Here is a 6,499-nt window from a genome sequence, read left to right as displayed (position 1 = left end):
CACAATAATTTCTCATTTGGGAGGTCCAAAGGACGCCTATATTTAGCAATTTTCAAGGTGCATCAACGATTTCAAAGGTTGATTGTAGTAGCGGTGGCTTCTTAGCTAATAGAGCTCTTTGTTCAAATTGCTATAGTTACTCAAAATCAATAGTGGTTTAAAAATCACTGCTTTCCGAAGCTATGTTAGAGCATGAATTCTAAGGCAATTATCAATGTTTGCCTGATATGCATAATGACCTCCATATATGAAAGAATATTTTTATTCAATATTTGACATGACACGAAAATTCTACTTGAATTCGACCCGAAAATTTTGGGTTAGACCCGACTCGATTTCAAAACGGGTCGGGTTTCAGTTCTAGCATTCGACCTGTTTGAAAAATGGGTCGATTTGTGTTGACCCGGAAATACGAACTCAACCAGGGAAAAACAAGTCTGATTGCATGCGTCACGTCGAGCGATTTCCCTGCCGTGTGTCAGTGCCCGCGTCGTGTCGACTGCTTGCTTCACATCGACTACCCGCCCCGCTATTGCGTCAACACCCCCCATCCTCCACCCCCCCTGCATTTCGTTGAGCTACTGATGCCTCACCTCAACTGCGGGTCGGGTCCGGGTTGAGAAACCTGATCCGTATGCAAAAACGGGTCGGTTTTGGGTTGGGTTAACTAGAATCGGGTCAGTTTATGGGTTGGACCCGAACTCGACCTCGTGACCTGATTTTGACAACCCTAATCAACCAAAATATCACCAGCCCAATAGCAAGCTCATGTTCATGATTTAATTAGAAAAGGTAAATTATTTTTTGATTATCTTTCATTGAAGATAATTTTCTTTAGGTTATTATATATATATCAACTAGATAAGCTGTATTTTTCATGAACACCCCATGTTGACATATAGGATATTGTCAAGTGAAACAAGCAAGCAAAATGACACATGTGGATCCTTTCCTTGCAGACAATTTCTTCAGCATCTAGATATACATATAACAAAAATAAATGGGACTTGAATGTTGCACATCACCAAACTTTCAAAAGTAATAGAAAGAATCCACCAACTCAAGTAAATAATGGCTTAAAAATATATTTAGGTGTAGTAGAACGATTAATGGACCAAGTGTCCTTTTCCCCTTAACAGGTTTTTATGTGGATTTCTGGCCATAAATAAGACCAACCATTGAGGGTTTGACAATGGACTTGTTCTGCTTAGTTCATTTGCTGGTTTTCTTGGCTTTTGTAGCGTCCCTTTATGTCATGCAGGGAGTCTTAGTGAGTGGAGGTGAGTCTTATTAGTGGCTTGTTTGATAGTTTCAGGGCTTGTTCTTTCATCTATTACAGTTTTTTTATATATGGAATCTGATTTTTGCTTCTCGAATAAAGTTAAAAAATGGAAATATATATAATATGAGATTTAAGAGAGGCACATACTCTCATATATTCTCTGTAAATCTGTTGTATTTCAAGCTTAGCTTTCATGCCTCTAATCTTGCAGGGAGATTGGCTGAACGACCGCCGCCGCCGCTCGGAAATCCCGGCCATTATTTTCCACCAAACAACACAAGGGGATGTTGAAAATTAGGAACTAAAATTGCTTTTTAGTATCATATTCATGGTTTAGGGAGATTTTTTGTTGCAATGAATGCCCTTGCACTTTGATAATTGTACTGAGAAACTTCTGCATGGCACTTCTATGGCCGTATAAAATTAGATAAAAATTATCTCTTTTTTTTTTTTTCTTTTCTTTTGAAAAAGCAAGTGTCCAGTACTGCAGTTAAAACAGTAATTTATTTCTTTAATTTGGCTATAGCGGTTTACAATGGATTAGTTTGTTGATTTTGATGAGCAGCATTTCTGAATGATAATTCTGATAATTCTATAGAGTATAAATTATAGAAGTTGCGACCCCAAAATAAATGCATGGTGTTGGAGTTTTTTTGGAGAAATAAGATAAACAAAACGGAAGAAAATTATATTGGAATAGAGGAAGCAAAAGTACACAAATATTTTTTAAAAAAAACTTCTTCACGTACAGAATTGAATTGTTTTAGACAAAACTAAGATAATAAAGCAAACCATAACTGTGAAACGACACCTTTTTTTCACTAGTACTACTAGTGAAAATTTTTAAAACATATAACTAATAAATTTAATTTTGCATCAATAATAAACACATGGAGGGTACAGCTCCAATGAAAGTTTTGAGTTTTTTTTATTTTTATTATTATTTTTTTTTTATAGTTAGTCGAATTGAACGGAATCGCATGAGAAGAATGTTTCTTCATCAACGGTCAAGCCACGGGACACCTTCATCTGAATCCTCTATATTCTCTTGGCGAGCTCCCTCAAATGCGGATCTCTAATCCTCTTCCTCTCCACCTCCTTGGGTAGAAAGGAAGGGAATTCATTGCCTGAAACCCTAACCAAAGCTGCCGATCCTCCGCAGCCTGCCGCAGCCATCAAGATCACTGGCATCCTTCGCCAGTCTCGCTGGCTACACACTTTCCTTTTTGAGAAAGATAGCATATTTCTCCACAACCATTTTTTTAATATCACCTATTCGCAGAACAATTATTACGTGCTCTGGCCGGACGTAGAGCTACGTTCGGCCGCCAATAATATGTCGTCACATGCTCTTACTCTTTACCGCGCGGCCCGACGACTTTGTAGAAATCGTATCTCCGGTGATTCCCGCCGGAGTCGGGGAAGAAGAACAGAACGAGTAAGACAAGAATGTAAAAGCAAGATGTATATTATTGGATGGTTTGAAACATGGTACAGGTGCCTATATATAGGCGTAGAAGCTATACATGCAACGTGTATAAATGCTATTGGTTCATACTAAATAAAGCAAGGTAATTAATACAGTAATCATAATTAATTAGTTGTCTAACATCTCCCCGCAAACTGATGTTTCTTCCCTGAGCGTCAGTTTGGAGCGAAGCTGTTTAAACCGCAAGGTAGGTAGAGATTTTGTGAAGATATCCGCGAGCTGGTCCACTGTGCTGATAGGTAGCACGCGAATGGTGTTGCGCTGGATATGATCTCTGATGAACCTGTGATCAATCTCTATGTGTTTGGTCCTGGCGTGAAACACTGGATTGTTAGCCAGTGCAATTGCCGATGTATTATCGCAGTAGATGGAGATCGGTTGGTTATGCGAAATATTGAAATCTTCAATCAAACGCCTTAGCCAAATGATATCCGCAGTGGCAGCAGCCAACGCTCTGTATTCCGACTCTGTAGAGGATCTAGATACCGTGGTTTGCTTCTTTACCGTCCATGAGACCAGATTTTCGCCTAGAAATGTGCAGAAGCCAGTTGTTGATTTTCGGGTGATCGGGTCACCGGCCCAGTCAGCGTCCGAGAACGTTCTGAGCTGCAATTCTGCAAATTGGATTTTGTAATCGGTAAGCCGACGCTGATCGTTCCTTTGATATATCTCAGTAGCCTCTTGAGAAGGTAGAGATGGACTGGTGCAGGATCGTGCATGTGTTGAGCAAGATTATTGACAGAGTGAGCTATATCAGGACGCGTTATTGTTAGATATTGAAGGCCTCCTGTTATGCGACGGTAGACAGTGGCGTCAGATATGGTGTTATCCAATTTGAAGTTGGACGGCTGTTTCGTGACCGAGGGATTAGAAAGAGAGTTACATTTAACTAGATTTGTTTGTTGTAACAGAGACAGTGCGTAAGAAGATTGTGAGAGAAAATACTTATCTTTTGTAGATTTGATGGAAATGCCGAGAAATTGGCTGGCTGGACCGAGATGTTTCATGCTGAATTGGTTGTTGAGATTAATGAGGAGTTTAGAGATTTCGGTTTCGTTGTTTCCGGTAATGAGAATATCGTCTACATATACCAGGAGAAAAATTTGAATATCGCGCCTTCTGTAGATGAGGAGTGATGGATCTGCACGGCTGTGTTGAAACCCGGAGTTCAGCAGATGATTGGTGAAGGTGGTGTACCACTGCCGAGGGGCTTGTTTGAGCCCGTAAATCGCCTTCTTTAAGTGACAGACATAGTCGGGATTCATACTGTCTTCAAAGCCCTTGGGTTGTCGCATGAAAATTGTCTCCGTTAAGGTTCCATGAAGAAATGCATTATTGACATCAAGTTGTTGGACTGTCCATCCGTAATATAGCGCGACCCCTGATAGTCGGAAGTTTAGCCACTGGGCTAAACGTTTCGTCGTAGTCCAGACCTTGTTCTTGACGATTCCCCTGAGCGACCAAGCGTGCTTTATGTCTGGCAACCGAGCCATCTGAATTGAACTTCTTTCTAAAGGTCCATTTACATCCCAATATAGATGCGTTTTGAGGAGGGGCAACAAGTGTCCACGTGCCTTGTTGTTGTAAAGCAGCGAATTCTTCAGCCATCGCTTGACGCCATTCAACATGTTTGCTTGCCTCGGAATAGGTGGTGGGAACATGATGTTGATCGTATTGCTCAACCTGGTGAAGCAAATTCATACGGCATATGGGTTTGAGTGAGCCCGTTTGAGATCTTGTAGTCATGGAATGTTTGATGGGAGCTTGCATAGGAGCTGACTCAGATTGCAGTTGTACAGAGCTGGAAGGGGACCGAGATGTAGTAGGAGACTGGACACGAATTGGAGACATAGGAGATTCTGTATTAGTGCTTACTGGGATGTCCTCAGTAGCTTTAGAAACAGGAATGAGCAATTTGGGAGGTACATCTTGCTGTGAAGAAATAGACAACGGAAGTTTAGCATGAAATGGAAAGACATTTTCAAGAAAAGTAACGTGCCGAGAAATAGATATTATGTTTGTTTCAAGATTTAAGCATTTGTATCCTTTTTGAGTTAGCGAGTAACCCATGAATACACATAGTGCCGAATTTGGTTGAAGCTTGGTGGACGTATGCGGAGGAAGAGACGGGAAACAGGCACACCCGAACGTTCTGAGGTGATCGTAGGTTGGAACTTTATTGAACATAAGTTGTATAGGAGATTTGCAGTTGATGGTCTGAGAAGGCAATCTGTTAATCAAATACACTGCTGTGTGAACCGCTTCATGCCAAAAATGATGAGGTATAGATGCTTTATGTAACATAGTTCTCGCCATTTCCAAAATGTGTCGGTGTTTGCGCTCAGAGATCCCGTTTTGTTCTGGTGTATATGCGCACGAGACCTGATGCTGAATGCCTTTGGACAGGAAATATTGTTGTAGCTGATGATGCATATACTCGCCACCTCCGTCAGTGCGGATGGTTTTCACTTTGTGATTCGTTTGATTTTCGATTAGTTTGATAAAATTAATAAAAGTATGCATAACATCAGATTTAAACAATAAAGGAAATATCCAGGAATAGCGCGAGTAATCATCTATTATGAGCAGGTAGTATCTAAACCCCTGTTTTGTAGTGACCGGAGAGGGTCCCACAAGTCAGAGTGTAAAAGTTCAAGAGGTTTAGTAGTATGAGTTACAGATTTATCAAACGGAAGCTTATGATGTTTGCAGAGTTTACAGGATATACAGTCATTATTTAAGAAAGAAATTTTGAGTTTCGGGTTGTTCCGAGATATCAGATGCAGAGTCCTGTGCTGAGGATGACCCAGCCTCTCATGCCAGTTTATGCGAGTTGTTTGCACTGCAGACAGAGCATTATTTGATGTATTCTGCATAGCTATGGGATATAACCCATTCTTACACGGACCGCTGAGAAGATGTTGATTGGTCTGCAAATCCTTTAGAGTAAAACCATTAGGAGTAAATGTGATAGAAATGTTATTAGTAGAAACGAGTTTGGATATGGATACGAGATTGTGAGAAATAGTAGGGATGTGCAGTAAATTAGACAAGAGTAACTTACGATCCGGTGTGGGGAGAAGACCCAGTCCTGAGTGAGCAATAGGAACTGTTCGGCCGTCACCAACCATCACCTGATCATTACCTTGGTATACAGAACCTTGAGTTAATTGCTCACTTTTGTTGGTCATATGAGCTGACGCACCGGAGTCGAGATACCACTCCGAAGTTTGAGCTTCTGTGGTGGCAAGTAGAGCATTGTTGGAATCAGGTTGAGAGCGTTGTGTAATGTAGTTTGCATCGTGACGATGCCAGCAGATATCCGCTGTATGTCCTCTTTTGAGACAGATTTGGCATGAGATAGAGGATTTTGTGGTTGGCTTCGAGGAGGTGTTAGATGTAGCCGTATTTCTTCCACGACCACGCCGACCACGACCACGTTGAGCGTAGAGAGCAGTTTGAGGTTCTTGAGTGTTGACAAGACGCATAGAATCATTTTGAATGTGAATTTCTTCGGTGATGAGCATCGCATAGAGACTATCAAGCGTAAGTGGCGATTGCAGATGTCGGACGGAAGTCTTAAAAGATTGATAGGTAGGCGGTAAACCGTTTAGAATATGCAGGATAATATCCTCTGTATCAAGAGTTGAGCCGGCAACAGCAATGTTGTCGACGATCTTCTTGATTTCGGTCAGGTAAGTTTGCATTGACATGTTCTTCATGGTTAG

Source organism: Dendrobium catenatum, unplaced genomic scaffold (genome assembly GCF_001605985.2).
Source record: "Dendrobium catenatum unplaced genomic scaffold, ASM160598v2 fragScaff_scaffold_621, whole genome shotgun sequence".
NCBI lineage: Eukaryota > Viridiplantae > Streptophyta > Magnoliopsida > Asparagales > Orchidaceae > Dendrobium > Dendrobium catenatum.
The sequence above is the reverse complement of the archived record's forward strand: the minus strand, read 5'-3'. Positions refer to the sequence as shown.